This window comes from Protopterus annectens, chromosome 1.part1 (assembly GCF_019279795.1).
Source record: "Protopterus annectens isolate FY-2018-M chromosome 1.part1, PAN1.0, whole genome shotgun sequence".
Classification (NCBI taxonomy): Eukaryota; Metazoa; Chordata; order Ceratodontiformes; family Protopteridae; genus Protopterus; species Protopterus annectens.
The window spans coordinates 1364706934-1364724433 of record NC_056726.1 but is presented as its reverse complement, the minus strand read 5'-3'; positions in this window follow the sequence as shown (position 1 = coordinate 1364724433).

Here is a 17500-nt window from a genome sequence, read left to right as displayed (position 1 = left end):
AAAACAATCACAATCAGAGCACCTAGTTATAGCTGCTGCTTTTCAAGACACCATTGCACTGTATTCTTTCATCTGTACTTACTGTTTACCTATGGACTTCTGCTCAAGTTTCTTACCTTATGGTGATTAATTACTTCAAGACAGAACAGACCACAGAGGATCTGTTTGCTGCTATGGCACCTGGATATTCTGGGGAGCACATCCTTTGTTTTCTTACACAGAAATTGACATTTCATAACAAATCCAATCACTTGTCCATGCTTCCTATAGAGCAGTCAGCTACAGTCAGACTGTGTGGAGTTTGTAACCCTTCCTTTTTAAACCCACTGCCTGTTTAAACTTTTGTTGGATTTGTCTTTCCCTCAACTGTATAAAGAAACTGCAGCAGTTACAAGAGTCAGCCTTCCAAGTTATTTCATTGGTGTAGGATGGGGACAATAGGGAGCAAACCTTGATTTTGGTGATGTTGTCTTCTGCTGTTATCTTTCTCTCGCATCACAAGAATAATCTTTTTTTTTACTCAGCTGCAGTTATCATTAAGCACTAAGTCCGCTCATCTCATCACAAAAGGATTCTCATCCAGAAAAAAAGAGGTCACTCATCACTCATTAGATCCATTATAGAGTACAACACCCCTTTTGGTATGTACCTCACAAGACATCTACAACAACTGGAAAGACCACAGAAATACCTCACAAAGAGGATTACTGGCCTCAAACAGATGCCCTATGCAGACCGTCTCAAAAAACTACAGCTTTACTCCATCGCATATCGCCTACTCAGGGGCGATCTCTGCCTAACATACAAAGCTATGTCAAACCCAGAGCTGTTGGACATGCTCCACTTAAAGAAATCCCAATCCCTCCGAGCTACACGCTCTAGGGACCTTAACCTTGTCACCACAATAAACTGAACATGCTGGAGGGATAGATTCCTGTCCCAGAGACTTCCCATACTCTGGAACAGACTACCTATCTATGTCAAACAGAGCTCCTCATTAGCACTCTTCAAGAAAAATCTTCATGTTTGCATGGAAAATGGGAAATTCACCCTGGGGATCACTTCTGTGGCTCTGCTCGACAGGGGTACTGGAAAATAATTTTCTTGGGTGGCGAAAGCCAGGGTACATTTTTTGGCTAAGCTTGTATGGGCCCTAGGGCCGATAGCCTAGTTCCTACCTATAAACCTATGAACCTATGAACCACACCAGTTTTTATCACATTTGCTATCCATGCCATATAGTGGTAATAAATGCACACAAAGTAAAAGAAAACATCAGCATATATGCATTTCAGACTGCACTGCTTTGTAATTTCCACTGAGTGATACATGCCCAAAAAGTGTCTGCTCCTCTTACATATTAAAAAAAATCACAAGTGTTGTGTTATCTTTTATTTATTTTAGTTATGTATGTATGTATGTATGTATGCATGCATTTATTTATTTATGTGCATATGCCTTTATTTATTTACTTATCCTTCATTGACTGGGTTTGTCCTACTAGGATAGTAGCATTTTTTCAGGGAAGACTTGAGATGATATTTATATTCCTAGCAGAAATTTGGCCAGGGCATCAGTGAACTTCCTGTACTTGTGTTCATTCATAACTGGGACACTGTTTCATGTATCAACTTCCTGCTTCTGTTTCAGGAGCAGTGGCAGCATGGAGAAGCAGGGAACAGAATGGAGTTTGCTCAGAGAGAAGTTGTGGGCAAGGATTCACTATCCTCGCATAAACAAAGGGAGAGGATTCATGTAAGCCATTGTTTGAAACAAGCAAAGTTGATCTAGAAGTATCCCGGCCAATCAGTTCATGTGGATTGCTACTAAAGGAGGTGGTGAAGGCAGTTAAGTCTTCAGATGTGTCACAGATCAAACCAGGAGATGAAAGGATAGGAGTGAAGGTGTACAAACCTTCATAGGATTCAGAAATGTTATTTCGACAAAAACTGTTTAGTGAAGAAGGTGAATCATAGAATGGTTGTATTATTGCAACCCTCCAGTCAGAAGGGCTGTTAGATGTTATTTTACAAGACTTAATTTTGCAGAGTGAACTGGAAAGTGGAGAGGCTGCATCATGGGCTGATATTACAGAGAGGGTACAAGAAGAACAAAGTCAAGAAATAGTGGAGAAAAAAATTGTATGCTGATAAAGTAAAAGAAGGAAGAAGATGAGACTAGAAGAAATTCAAGCAAAGAAATAAGAAGTATCTAGTAAGAATTAGCAGTAAAAAGAGAACTGTTTGAACAGGTATGATATTTGGGACAATACTGTGGCTCCTTTGGGTATATCACCACAAGAGTTAAGAGCATTTAAACATATTACAAATATTCATTTTGTGACATTAGATTTGAATCTTGTCAAGGTATGGAAAAGCTTTTTGGGTAAACATAATTCAAGAAAAGACTGCAATCAATGGAATTTGTATGTTTTGCAAGGTTTTAAAAGGGAAGTGAAAAATGAAGTATTTATACAGTAATTCTGGGCTGAAATTCAAAAACAGTTGCTAATAGAATGTTTAAGGGCATTATGTAAAGATGTAATAGACATTACAAAAATATATGATAGAGGCTAATGGACTGGGGGTTGAAAGTACTGTTATATTAAAAATAGAAAAAGACAAAATTACGCATATCCCCATCTTGATAAATGTTGAAGGGAACAAAAGTACTGTGTAACACAGGGGGCAACAAAAAACGCATTTCGTTTGTGGAAAATGTGATCATTTAATTAGTAACAGTGACAAAAATAAATTTTATATATGTGGCAAGGTGGAGCATGATGCAAAAAATGTGATTTGAAATACCTTTAATGTGAAAAAACAGGTCATTCTTGCATGGATTATAAAGAGAAGTTAGAAGAATATAAAAAGGGGGATGAGGAACAAGAAGTTATTCGTCTCATTGAACAAATAGTTGTTCAAAATCTGGAACAAGAAGAAAATATAAAACAGGAGGATGCCATAGAAGGAAAACAAGGCAATCACTTAGTGCAAAAAATGAGGTGAGTGAAAAGGTTATTGTAACAGAAAAAATAAAAAAGTCAAGAAAGTTTGCCAGAAGTAAGTGAGGAAGAAGACATGAATTGGACAGTAGTGAAAGGAAATAACAATTCCATTAGGAAAAGAATAAAAGATAGGAAAATAAAGTATTGAGGTACAGGAATAAAGGAGAGTAAGAAAGGGAATAGATAGGTGGTTATTTATAGGTAAAATAACATAAAGATGAAGGAAAATAAATAAATACTTGAAAATGAAGGTATTAGCAATAAATGTTAATAGTGTAAAGGATATAAAATGGAGAATAGGGATACTAGAATAGTGTGCAAACATGGATATGGATGTGATTATTTTGGAAGATTAAAGTATTACATCAGAACAGGAAAGGTTAAAAACATATGGGAAGGTCAGATTGTTTGCAATATATGGATAGAAACATGTTCAGATGTTAAAGTTTTATGTAGACCATCAATAAAAATTTTGGATTTTACATCCATGGTGGTGCAGAGGTAGCATTGTTGCCTCACAGCAAGAGGTTCTCCCGTTCGATTCTTGGCTGGAGTGTGGGGAGTGCCTTCTTTGTGGAGTCTGCATGTCCTCCCTGCGGTCGGGTGGGCGTTCGAAAGACATGCTTAAATGGGTATGCCTTTGTTGAAGGTTGAATGTCGAGCTGGCACCTCAGCATTTGTGAAAATCTACTGCCAATCATTAGCAGATCGGAGTTCCACTGTGGTGACTCCTAACTGGGAAAAGCCAAAAGACAAACAACAACAACATTAGTAGATATGGGTAGAATAACAATTATAAATACGAGATGGAAAACTCAAGTATATAGGCTTATTGCAATACAAGCATATGTGGAAACAAAGATAGAGAAGTTATGTTCAAGAAATTATTAGAATACGTAAATATGGACATTATTTTTGGTAGGTGATTTGAATTGCTACACTGAGGAAGAAAAAAGAGAGAGGAAATTTAAAAATAATGTTGGAAGTGATAAAAAGCAGTAGGCTGGATATTTATAATAACCAACAATGGACACATAAAAGAAGCTTTTTAAAGACTGAAATTGATTATTCTATCATTTTGAAGAGTTTAAACATAACACAAGAAGAAAGAAAATGTATGTGATTTTCTAATCATTTAGCTATTTGGTTAGAAATTCTAGAAGAGTAAGGATACATAAAAATAGGCCAAGGTATAAAATGAATAAATAAAAAACAATTGAATAAAGAAGGAGTACCAAGGATTAAGCAGATATGGAAATATTACATAGGAATGAGAGATTTTTATAACAACTGGACATTATGGTGGTTAAGTTTTAAAGACTGATATAAAAATGTTTTTTGAATCACAAATTACAAAGATAAGTGGGAAAGAGTAAATTCATAATCCATATGGTTCAAAAAACATAAATAAATATGTTTTAACAGCTTTGCTAAGTAACAAGACATTGTTTTTTTTTAAACAGGAAAGAAAATTCTAAACTGAATTAACAAAAAGTTAAAAGTATTTATTTAAACAAAGATATAATTTACAAGGAATAAAAGAAGTAGCACCAGATTTAAGCAGTATAGTTACAGAGAACAAAATAGTAATACGAGAGTTGAAATAAAAAAGGTACATTGGTAAAAAAACAAGACATAATGAGTATAGTGATACAGCATACAGAAGAAACATTTGATAGAACTAAGACACAGTGATGCAGCAGATAGCATTGTTGTATCACAGCAAGAGGTTCCCTGGTTCAATTCTCAGCTGAGGTCCCTTCTGTCTGGAGTCTACACATCCTCCCTGTGTTCACTTGGGTTTCCTCTGGGTGCTACAGTTTTCTCCCACATTACAAAAGCAGGCATTAGGTGGATTGAACATATTAAATTGGCCATAGGGTGTGAGTGTATGGTTTGAAAAAACAACAGCAGCAGGGCTACCCACCTGATGGTGTAAAACTTGGCTCTAGATGCTTGTCACTCTTGAACTGACACCCTGACCCCATTTGAAAAATGGGAAAAAGGGTTGTGGATGGATGGATAGATTTGCTAGAACTAGTGCAGAGAAAAGACTGAAGTGGAATGTTAAAAGATTGATAGAACAAGATGATGAGGAATTAGAAAAAGATATAAGAATGGAAGAAATTAATAATGTTTAAAGACTGGTGAACTTAGAATTAGCTACTGGATTAGATGGAATAGAATATCATATGTATAAATTTGTAGATTGGCAGAACTGGCTTTTGTATCTGTGTTAAATGGAATGGTTAAAAGAAAGATTTAAACATGAAGAATATGTATGGGAGCTATAAAATTTATACGGAAAAAGGGGAGAAAGATAATATTAGAAATTGGAGACCAATCATACTTAATAATACAAGTTATAAAATATTTATGAAAATAGTACAAAATAGATTGGAAAATAATTTATACAAAATATTGGAAGAGACAATATATGGAAAGAAAAGAAAAGGAATACAAGAAATACTGTTAAGGGTAAGGGTTCATAGGTTCATAGGTTCATAGGTTGGTACTAGGCTATCAGCCCTAGGGCCTATACAAGCCTAGCCATATCAATTCCCTGGCTATTTCTTCCCACATTATTTACTTTCCTGGACCCCTGTCTAGCAGGGCGACTGACGTGATCCCTGGGGTGAGTTTCCTTTCTCCCATCCAATCGTCAAGGTTCCTCTTAAAGAGGTCCAAAGAGGCACTCTGCTTGACATGTATGGGCAATCTATTCCAGAGTCTGGGGAGTCTCTGGGTCAGGAACCTATCCCTCCAGCATGTTTTGTTTATTGTGATGACAAGGTTTAGATCCCTGGAGCATGTAGCTCTGAGGGATTGGGATTTCTTTAAGTGTAGCATGTCCAACAGCTCTGGGTTTGACATGGCCTTGTATGTTAAGCAGAGATCGCCTCTGAGTAGATGATATGCAACAGAGTATAGCTGGAGTTTTTTAAGGCAGTCAGCGTAGGGCATCTGTTTTAGGCCCATGATTCTTTTAGTGAGGTATTTCTGAGGCCTTTCCAGTTGTTGCAGATGTCTTGAGAGGTACATACCAAATGGGGCATTGTATTCTATAATGGGTCTAATGAGGGATGAGTACAGTGGGACAATGTCCTCCTTTTTTCTGGATGAAAAGCCCTTTGTGATGAGGTGTGCCACAAGGAAGGATTTCCTGACTGTTGTGGCGATGTGGTTATCGAAGGTGAGACCACTGTCCACCTGTGTCCCTAAGTCTCTTATCACACTTTCTGTGTTTAGTGTACTGCCACCTATATGGTAATTCATGGATACATGTTTTTTCCCAAAGGGGATAACAATACATTTCTTGGCATTGAGCTTGAGCCCATGGCTCTGGCACCAAGCATCTGTTTCTGTAAGGCCCTTTTGTAGAGTATCCACATCATTTGGGGATTCAATAATGGCTCTTGGAAATTGTGCATGATATGATTTATAGAAGTGCGGATGCAAAAATTAAAGTAGGTAATGTAAATAAAGCATTTGATAAGATTCAACACAAAGTTTATAGGATATAATGAACGAATATCAGAGAAGTGAGAAAATTTGAAATATTTTTGAAACATCCCATAAGAATAATAAAGTAAACATGTTAGCAAATGGTTGGTTAAATTAGAATATTCATATATGTAGTGACATATGGTAAGGGTGTCCTGTGAGTAACATATTATTTCCATTAGTTATGCATTAGTTATGAACGCAGTGGTCAGGAAAGTAAATATGTCACTAAAAGTGGCAGAATATACAAATTTGAAAGGTGTATATAGTAGTACTAACAAAGAGTAAAGAATGGATTGAAGAAGTGATCAAGGTACTTAATGTGCAATTGAATGCTATTAGAATGAGTATAAACAGAGATAAGAGTAGAGTTTTAAATGAAAAAGCAAGTATAGAAAATATTATGTTTAATAAGATTGAAATAAGATTGTTGGGTGTATGTTTTAGAAGTGAGATGGTTAAAAATAAACAATGGGAAGACATAATACAGTGGATGAAGTATGTGTGTTTGTTTTGAAAATCTTATAACTTGTTATATAATAAAAAGGTTTATCTAATAAATTCAGTGGCATATTTGGCAAATGTATATATTACTCCTATGGAATATGATAAAGAAATTGTGTCAATTGTATTCTCCTTTATATGAGGTTCTAGGTTAAGTCCAGTAAAATGAGGCATATTATATGTTAAAGAAGAGGAAGAAGATTGGGATTGCATTTATATAAAGTATTTAAATGGATGGAAGATGGCAATAGTTTATTAATAAGTGTGATTATGGCAAAAAAATATAAAGTAATATAGGGTAGGATGGAAACATTTAAAGGAAAAGGGAGCATAATGAATGAGGAGAAGAAACAACATCAAGAGAAAATAATATTGTGGAAAATAAGGTTAAATGAGTTAGAAGACAACAGAAAAGTATGGTATACAAATATAATGAAGAGGTATTATTGTGTTTATCCATGGGAAAGCAATAATTAAAGGAAGATAAAGACATTACAATTTAGAAGGAAATTGTGTAATTATGTAGAATGTAGAAATTTTTATGGCGGTTTTCAATAAGACATTGCCTGGGAAAGCAAACATGCCATATAAAAAGATAAAGGAGAGAACACATTATCATTGTGGTTATGTAGAAGCAACAGAACATATCTTGTTGAATTGTAAAAGGGTAAAAAATTGGGTCTATATTAAAATCGTGAAACCTCACTATGCGAATACGGAAATGTCGACACATATATAGTGAACTGCAAAAACACTGAACATTCTGAAGTGCAAAATTCGAAATGTTGAATCGTCATACATGGCCAACCCCACCACCCGCTGCATACTACCTACCCAAACAAAATAAATAATCCACACTTCCCCATATCTACACTTCACCCATATATCCAATATCCTAATCAAACATTCACTACACACAAATGTATTTAACTATAAACAAACAACACCCAACTACAGGAAAAGTATAAATTATGTATACATTCAGCTACACAACTATATTACTATACATGCACTTAAGATAACTCTACTTCTAACCCTAAAGTAAAGGTTGCATGTATTACTATGTAAGCACTTACCTTAACCCACACCCTAACCCTAAGGTCCATAACTATTACACACTTACGTTAGGGAGCTATACCAGATAAGGGCCAACTATGATGATTTGACATTTCGAATTTCGGGCTTCAGGACTTTCGGTATTTTCACTGTTCGCTATATATGTGTTGATGTTTCCATATTCGTGTAAGTGAGGTTTTGCGATTTTAATATAGACCCAAAAAAATTGTGGGATAATTTAGTTGAAGAAAGTTATTTACAAAGTATCAAGATACTAGGTGTCATAAATATGGATATGATAGAATATGGTTATTATGGAAAGAAGAAAAGGGAATTTATTAAGACAATTGATAGCAAATTGTTTTATATAGTTTGTACTATATGAAATGAAAGAATAAATGAGATAAAGTATAACAGAAAATGGATATTAGCTGAGATATTAAAATACGATTTTGGCTATGGGAGAAAGAATGGGTGTCTTAAAGTGAAAGTATTTTGGATAAATCATACAAAATTGATGTTTATTTAAATTGTATAAATTGTTTCATAAGTAATGTAAATTGTTTTGTAAATAATATATAATATGTTAAAAATTTAAATAATTTACTTAGTGTAAATACTGTAATATTTGTAGAATCTGTATTAATAAAGGACCCTACTCGTTTTGATAGGTATCATGGGATCTTTTACATCTATCTGAGCTACCAGAAACTCAAGCAGATGAGACCTTGGTTTAACCTGCAGGACAGCACATTCAAGAGTGCAGCACCTGCTTTATTCTGGTAGAGACATAGATTGTCTTGGCAGATAAGAGCTATTCAACCTAGGTAATATGCTCATTTAAATACCAAATGAATCAACTGCACATACAAACTCCTCATAACCCCTCACCCCCAAGCATATACAAAGTGTTTTGCATTTTGTTACTATTATAGACCCCAGTATCTCTTCAAACAGGTGGGTCCTTTTATTTGCCACCACATCTATGAAGTAATACTTCCTTACATCTTCAATAACTGTGCACCTTGCATCTTAAGATTGTGTCTTGTTATTGTCATATAGTTCTGTTTTTGTACTTTTCTCTTCTATCCAAATAGTATGCTTTTGGTGGATTTGTGATCCTCAAAATTGTCCCTAAGCATGAGTGCAGTGCATGGATGTGTATGCATCACAGAAATAACAGAGGGACATCCCATTTAGGATTTATTTTCTGCCTTATGCCTTCTACTTATCTGGAGGGTCTATATTAGAACATCAAAGTTTCAAAACTTCGAATGTTCTAATATCGACCCCTATTCAGCGAAAGCTGAAAACATCGAACATACAGAACAGTAAATTTTTTCCTAGGGAAAAAATTTGCTGTTCCAAAACACATACAGACAACACAAGCACACCAAACAAACAGCAATTCACACACATACACCTAAAATATTACACCTAATCCTACACTAAACTATACATACACCACTAACTATCCACTTACCTTAACCCAAACCCTAACCCTAAGGTCTGTCACTGTCGCACACTCACCTCATCCATGCCCTAACCCTAACTCACCTACCCGCCCAAACCCTCACGCCCACACAATCGCACACATACCTAACTTGCGCCCTAACCCTAACTCACCTAAACAGCCCTAACCCTCACGTCCACATAATCGCACACATACCTAACCCGCACCCTAACCCTAACTCACCTAACCCGCCCTAATCCTCACATCCACACAATCGCACACATACCTAACCTGAACCCTAATCCTAACTAACCTAACCCACACTCAATCACACACTTACCTGAACCCAACCTGTAACTTTCCACCACAGCACTAAAAATACTGAAGCAACAGAAACGGACAACTGAATTCTTTCCCTAGGAAAAAATTTGGTTTTCTGTTGCTTCAATATTTTCAGCTTTCGCTGAATAGGGGTCGATATTAGAACATTCAAAGTTTTGAAACTTTAATGTTCTAATATAGACCCTTATTAGGATAGGTGCAGACCCCTTTGTGACTCTGAATTAAACAAAGTTGGTACCAGTCAATAAATGAAATCTTTAATTTACATACATTATATATATGGTTGCCAAAGATGTTTTCTTAAGGATTCTTGAATGGAGAAGAAATGCATAGTGCAGTTAAAGAATACAACATAGTGTGCCATGTTTTATACTGTTAATATAGCCTTTACTGTTATGCACATGTACTTTTTGTCAGAAATGAGTCATAATTATAAATAGCTTATAGTCACATAAGGTGAAAACTGTTAATTTAATGCAGATCACTGGACAAATCTGAACATTCAGCTTACTTATTACAACAAGGGGTCATTCTGAGGGTGAGTTATTCTACGGTATTATCTTTCATTAACTTCATACTCAAACCAAAGCAATGATGATGATGTTAAGAATAACTACACAGTTTCAAGGTTGTCTTTCTTTTGGAATGAAGTTAATGTCAGTAAAAATACATTAATTATTAATGGATTCCAGGACGTTTAAATTAAAATAAGGCCAATCATCTATACCACCTAGAGCAGTTAACAATAACCATGAATCATAGCAATAAATCTTAACTCTCTCAGTCACTTCCTGTTCTGAGCTGAGCCACTCTTATTAAGCATAATTTGTGACACAGTCAACAGGCAATTATTGCTTAACTGAAAAAAATGTCAAACTCATTAAAGACCTGCGTTTCAAAGTTTTGACCAGATCATACTTTCAAATCAGCAAATATTTAGCATACGGTTGTAAGGAAATACAATATATATCTCTCTTTAGACCAGGGTCACACTTAAGGCAATAAGAGGCTTCCGTAGGATATGATAAAGTCTAGAGGCTGAGCAATTGTTCTGTAGAGACAAGTAAACCTCATGTTTGCAGTATGTGCACTAGAGAGCAACATCAAATATAATATTGTGAGATGGATGGGGGTCTGATATGAAGAGGCACTAAAGCTAGTTATTTTTGTACCCACACTTCATTATGGAGGCACACTCCAGTCCAAATAAGATTGCTAACCTTAAATGAAACTTAATTTCATTTTCTTTAAAATATCTTGTAGTACATCAGTCCTACGCATCCAATAAATGTATTTTTCCTACCAATGCTTGATATAAGTTTACAACTGTGGTAGAACTATCAGGAAACCTTATATATGGGGATCACTTTTACATGCAGAGATAAACTCACATGTACCAATATACACCCTAACATTGGACTTTTTAGCAGAGTGCCTTAGGATTTGCAGAGGTGCTGTCTTAGAGAATATTGACTCACATAGTCCTGGATAAGTAACTTCTTGCAATGTCAATAGACCAGACAAAAGCAAACCAATACATGTATTGTAAACTAAATGAAATTATAAGGAAAATGATAAAAAGCCATAAAAATAGTCTTCACAATAAGCATGTTAGTCCCCAAAACTGGACTTCTGGAATATGAAGAAGTCCAAAATGTGGGGCAGACGTCTTATTTGTAAAATGTAATACATTTCTCCCCGGGCCTCCGCTGAAAACAGGCTCTGTGGAACCTAGTCGGACTCTCCCCGTCAACAAATGATAAATAAAAAAAAAAAAATTGTTATGGCTTTTTATCAAATTTTCTTTTAATTTATTTTCAATATCCTTACACACACAATAAGTTGTTAACATATGCACTAAAGTAAAAGGAAGAACTATTGCCTGAAAGTGTACCAATTGTTGTTGTCCTCAGTATCCTGGATTTCTGTTTTCCTGCTTTGTGAATTATTGCCATGTGTATGTCTACACTGTGCTGCTGTTAACTACTGTTGTTCTGCATTACTTTATGCATAGGTGTAAACACTGCTGTGTTCTTAGCTAGCTATGTGTGTAAGACACTTATACAATGGAAATGAATGCTAGGTATACTGCCTCTGCCTACCTGTATTAATTTTTTTCTCTCTACCCATGGTATTTTTGTCTCTCGCTCTTTTCCTGAATTACTTGCTCATAACTAATCTCCCTCCTCTCTGTTTTTATAGCCCTAGTAGATTTTTCCCTGTGGTTTTCTCCTGGCCACAGTACAGGCAGCACAGGTTTGAGGACCTTAACAGATACCCTGCAACTCTAACTATCTGTCCGGAAGCCATCATTTTAAGCTTAAAATAATACCTCTGAAGTATGTGTCCCAGTAAATAACTACTACATAAGCTAATCTTTTAATTAATGCTAGACTTTATAAGCACAATAAGAATTTACAGTGTGTTTTTGCTAGTCACCAAGAAAAGCAGACGCCAGCAGCTCCTATCCTTTCTCTTTGGTTACCCACTATCCTCATACTGTTTCTGTATATATTCTCCTGTTCTGCACTTTATCCTTCCCTGAATTCATTTCTAGCCTCACTCATAATTGCCTTTCCTAGTGCACCTGCCCTATTTTACTGTCTTCAGACTCTTACATATTAAAGTTTTTTTTATGTTTTGCCCTGCTTTTAGCTGCTAGTAATACCTCTCTCTCCTCCTGCAAAGCTTCTCACTATTGTAGCTTATTTTAACCATACAGCACTGGGTTTCCTTCAAGTAAATCTACTTGTGTAGCTTGAGGCCAGTGTCCTTTTGTAAGCTTACTTCTGCTCATATTTTATTTCTTTTTATTTTATTTCTGGTGACTATACCTTTAGAAACTTTATATCCTTGTCTCTCAAGCTAGTTTTTCACTATCTTTTCTGATTGTTTCTATGACTTCATCTTGACCAGGGTGCTAGCCCCGCTCCATTCGCCCTCACTATGCTCGGGCTCACTTCACTCCCCTACGCTACCCCCATCCCCACCCACCCCAATACAATTACCTTTATACCTAACTATCCATCCCCTTCCTGTCCCACTGGCCACTACAATTCCACTTCCTGCCTATTGCCACAACCACCTTACTATTCTGTCAATCTTGTCAACACCACTTCATCTACACCACTGTCTCTCTACCTACTCTATCTGACCATATTTTATTCCAACATGTATTATTTTCTAATATCTTCTACACTACTCCTTACTCTCTCTATCTCCACCTCTTACCACTCCAATCTCTCTGACCCACTCCTATGTTCACCAACTTCTCACTCATACAACATATATCCAACTACTTCATCTTTTACTATCTCCCCTAATCTCTTTACTACCTCTATCTCAAGTCTATATAAACTACCCATAATACAGGTTTTTAAACCTTCCCACAAAGCTAAGTCAAAACTATACAAACTCCATCTAGCATCTACTACACACTCTCTCCTCACTAAAAACCTACTCTGTTCTGGAGATCTCCATCCCAACCCTGGCCCCTCTTCTCTCCCCAAAACTACCTCTACACTGCCCCCATCTTACTCCTTTAACAGTCACCAACCTCAGTCACAACAATCATCTCCATCCAAATACTTAACTATTTACTCATTGAATATTCAGAATGTAGCAAATAAAGTCACTGAGCTGCACTCATGGATAGCTCTCAATACCCCTCACATACTCTCCCTATCTGAAACCTGGCTCGAGCCACACATCTCAAATAGTGAAATACTCCCACCAGGTTATAATATCTTCCGATCTGATAGACCTGTAAAAAAAAGGTGGTGGCGTGGCCATCCTCTACTCAAACATTCTTAACCTCTCACCATACCCTTCCCCAATTCCTGACTTCCTCCCAGCTGAAATCATCATCCTTAACTGCCATCTGAATCCCCACAAAAAACTTGCAATTGCCTCTATCTACTTTCCTCCTGGTAACAATCTGTCCATTCTTGAAAACATCCTATCCTTTTTCTCCCACAACATATCATATGAGACACTTATCCTTGGTGATGTCAACATTGATTGGTCCAAACTCACAACTGACTCCCCCCAACTCAGTATCCACCTACACGGCTTCCACCAACTTATAACATCTCCCACTAGCTTCCATAAAAATTCCACTTCCAGCTCCATCATAGACTGGATCCGTACCAATTCCCCCCACCAATACCACAATCCCACCACCTTACCTGACTTCCTCAGTGATCATCTCCCTACCACCATCTTAAGACACTACTCCCATATTCCTAAACCCCACCTTATCAAAGACTGTCGAAAACTATCGACTTTCAATTCATCCCAATTTAACTCCATTCTCCACAACATAGATTGGTCCATTCTAAAACACCTCCCCCTAAATGATGCTGTAAGCACTTTCAATAACATCTTCATGAATACTCTAAACCCCTTAGCTCCCTCTAGGAAGATCAGAGTAAAATCAAACTATGCTCCCTGGCTCTCCAAAGAGACTAGGTCCCTTATGAAACAAAGAGATCATGCTTGGAAAACCTGGACTAAAACTAAACAACCACCTTTTCTTCAAAAATACAGGCAACTGAGGAACCTTGCAAAAAACATACAACTAATGACAAAAAGTTATACTATAGCTCTGCTCAGCTTAACAACAAATCCAATCCTCAAAAATTTTGGTCAACTCTCAACAACATCCTCTATCCTGGAAAGCCCTCTAATCCCTCCCCATACCCTAACTCTTCCTCTCAGGAAACAGCTACCCTCCTGAATAAACACTTTATCTCTTCCATCCAAAATCTGGTAACCTCTAAGCCAAACTCTACTTCGACACCCACCTCTCCAAGTCCCACTAACACAACTTTGTTTTCTTTTGAGCCAGTTCCCATTACTTAAATCAAATCTCTACTACTCTAGCTAAAACCTTGCTCTCCTTCCACTGACAATCTATATCCTACATTCCTCAAACTTACTGCTGACTCAATTGCCTATCCTGTATCTATACTAATTAATCGATCTATTCTGGAATCAACTGTCCCCACCTTTGGAAATCTTTCTTCATTATCCCTCTTCATAAAGGTGGAAACTGCACTGACCCCTCAAACTACCGACCCATTGCCATTCTGTCCCCCCTCTCCAAGATATTAGAAAAATGCATTCACTCACAGCTTTTCAATCACCTCCACACACACCACTTACTTACCTCTACCCAACATGGATTTTGTCCTCACCACAGCACCACCACTGCCCTCCTCTCCTTCACTCATATCATTGCAGAGGCCCTAGACAACAATACGCTCATTTCCTGTCTCTTCCTAGATCTCTCCAAAGCCTTTGATACTGTCTCTCATCCTCTACTCCTATCCAAACTCACAAATCTCCACCTATCCCCCTCCGCACTTGCCTGGTTTAATAGTTACCTATCTGGCAGGGAATGATCTGTCAAATGGCTCTCATCCTCCTTACCTTTCCTTCCCATCTCCACTGGTGTTCCCCAAGGTTCCATCTTGGGACCCCTTTTGTTTAACATCTTCACCAATGATCTTTACACCTCATGCAAAGAATCCTCCCTTATTCAGTATGCCGACGACTCCACACTTATATCCATCTCAGATACCATTCCTGAACTACACTCCCTGACCCAACAGGACCTACTATCCACTGAACGATGGCTCTCTCACAACCTATTGATCCTAAATCCCAAAAAGACCAAACTCCTACTTTTCCTTCCCTGTTCTCTTTCTCATCACAAAACCTCCTTTTTTATTACATCTTCTAACAATACAAATATCCAACCTGACACCCACACAAAACTCCTAGGGGTCATTATCAATGACGAACTCAAGTTCAACCTACACATACTCCAATGTATAAAAAAAACAAACCAGAAACTAGGTCTGCTATATCGGAACAAAAATTCCTAACTCCTGAATCTAGACTTACCCTGGGCCAGACACTCCTCCTCCCCTCCCTCTTATACGCCGCCCCAGTTCTTACCAATATCCAGGCCTCCACTTAAAACAAACTGCAACAGACTTACCATAAAACAACCAGATTCATTACTAACTCCCCATACAACTCACACCACTGCATTTCTTTAAACTCTCTTCAATGGCTTGAACTTCCCCAGTGTCTCCTATCTTATCAAGTTCATATGCTACACTCTATTCTTTATAAACCCTCCTTCTGTCCATCTCTATCTTCCTTAGTCTCCATCTACATCCCATCCTGGACCCTCCATATTTATAACCAACAATTACTTGATATCTACCACCCAAAAAGGTCAGTAGGCAAACTACTCTACAAACACTCCCTTGCCCATGCTTGGAACAAACTCCCCCTTGACTTACGTTCAATCTCCCACACCACACACTTTAAAAATGAACTAAAAGCTTACTTTCTCAATTCCAGAACCTGCCCTTGCCATGACCCTACCTAGGCTTCCTTCCCTTTATGTACCCTCAAAAGGACCATACTTAGTACCTCATTACACCTCTCTCTCTCCAATGTGTCTACTATGCATTTGCACAATTTTAAACAAACAAAAAATGTTAATTGTTGACCTATTGAACTATATCAATGTAAAATTGTTACTTAGCTTCTTTTTAATGCAACTTTAACTTTATGCATGTATCCCAACATATGTGATTTGTTTTGCTATGACTGCTATTATATCAATATTGTTTAAAATTGTACTTGTTTTAAAATGTATTACTGGAGCTTTTCTCCTCGGGTCTCCACTGAAAATGGTACACAAGCCCAGTTGGACAAACCCGGTTAACAAATGTCAATAAATAAATAAAACATGGTCCCTCAAAGTTTGCAGAGATGCTCAAATAGATTTCTTAAGCTCATAGATTATTACTAGACTAACTGCCCTTGTAAGCCATTTTAAGCCTAGCCAATTATCCCTTGTGAGACTCAAACGGTGCACTTTCTGTTTGTAAGGCAAACATCTTAGCCATTAGGCCACCCTCTTAACCTCTCCTAATTATTAGAGAATACTTATATAAAACAATAATGGGACTAAAGTTTTATGGAAAAGGTAGTCTGCAGGGGCTCATGCTGATTTTCTTAATGTGTAAAGACACAGTACAATTGCAATTATTTTTATAGAATTATATTTTGGAAATACAAATTTCCCTATTCAGCCAATCCACAAGAGTTGGATATAAAATTAAAGCTGTAGCAACATTTGGCAAGAGTCATTCCAGTAAAATGCTCTTCATGTCTGAAAATTATTTTTCATACAATTTAAGAAATGCTGCCATTTCTTACTATGCTCTTTGCCATAATTCTTCTCTTCCTCATATTTCTTCTTCATCTTTATTGCTCCCATCTTTTTTTATTCCAGGATGCTTTTCTAAGGTGCTGCTTAGGGCATATCTAAACCATTTTGATTTATGTTTTTCACCTTTCACTAAAGTCGTGTTGAGGAAGAATAATCAGTCAAATCACACACAAACTCGGTCCCTCTGTTTATATATAATCATCCTTATATAGTCCATAGCGATTTCAGCAATCATCTTCAGTTAGTAATTTGCTGAATCAGCCTGATAAAAATAGTGTAGTGATGCCTAAATTGTCATCAAGAAAGAATGACTCCTCATAACTCTTTCAGAATCTATTCTGTTGATTTCATGAATTTCAAAGGATGGCTTTCATAT